This window comes from Nannospalax galili, unplaced genomic scaffold (assembly GCF_000622305.1).
Source record: "Nannospalax galili isolate Female #2095 unplaced genomic scaffold, S.galili_v1.0 scaffold139, whole genome shotgun sequence".
Taxonomy (NCBI): Eukaryota; Metazoa; Chordata; class Mammalia; order Rodentia; family Spalacidae; genus Nannospalax; species Nannospalax galili.
This window is the reverse complement of record NW_008345884.1, coordinates 6714296-6715205: the sequence shown is the minus strand read 5'-3', so window position 1 is coordinate 6715205 and position 910 is coordinate 6714296. Positions and strand designations below refer to the sequence as shown.

Sequence of the window (910 nt, the reverse complement as noted above, 5' to 3'; positions counted from 1 at the left end):
GAGTCAGATCCCCTGAACCTGGAGTTATGGATGGTTGTCAGCCACATGTAGGTGCTAGGAATCAAACCTGGGTTCTCTGCAAGAGCAGTCAGAAGAGCAGTCAGTGCTCTTAACTGCTGAGCTATCTCTGCAGCCCTTTACTTATGATTTCTAAAGGTGCTATTTTATTGTTTAAATCTTGGTTACTATATTTTGTATTTCATATTCCCAAAGAATGCTTTTAAATTTATATTTTATTTATTTTAAATTCTGAGTGTCATTACTTTGTAGCTTGAAAATTTAAGAGCCCCGTTTCTGTGGGATTTTTACTCATAAAGTCTTGTTTCCTTTTGATACTTTCTTTGCAGAAGGTGTCCATTATCTTTCCCTAAGTATTTGAGGAAGTTCTTCAGGCTTAGACGGAAGATTCCTAACTTAAAAGAAGGCTTTCTATTTGTTGAGGAACATCAGTAATCAAGGACTCTTTTAAAGGAAGTTCTCAGTTTCAGACTTGAGGGTTCGCACTACTTAATTTAAAAAAACAATATGGAGCACTTCACGAATTTGTGTATCATTCTTGCGCAGGTGCCATGCTAATCTTTTCTGTATTATTCCAATTTAGTATTGTACTGCTGAAGCGAGTGCTTAATAGATTTTTAAAAATAATTTTTAAATTGAATTTTTGTGCATTTCATAGAATATTTCAATCAATCTTAATCATCTTTATACCTCCTTCCCCACTGGCACCCGCCCATAGCCCTCCTACTGGAATTCAGTCATTTGTGTTAAGGCCTACTGTGTCAAGTTAGTGTCCCCATATGTCCTGCAGTGTAAGTTCATCTGCTGAGCTCTAGTCAGCTTATCTAGAGTCCTTCACTTTAGGAAGATCAGCTCTTCCGCACGCAGCAGGAATCAGTTACCAGTTTTCTTC

The 910-nt window shown here is 37.4% G+C and overlaps 1 non-coding gene across 1 annotated transcript; it reads right to left on the bottom strand.

Annotated features, from left to right (window-relative positions):
- Window positions 1–519: 519 nt before the first annotated feature.
- On the bottom strand, window positions 520–622 carry LOC115071895. Its single transcript, XR_003850954.1, has one exon. It is a non-coding gene; the product is annotated as a U6 spliceosomal RNA (small nuclear RNA).
- Between the last annotated feature and the right edge of the window lie 288 nt (window positions 623–910).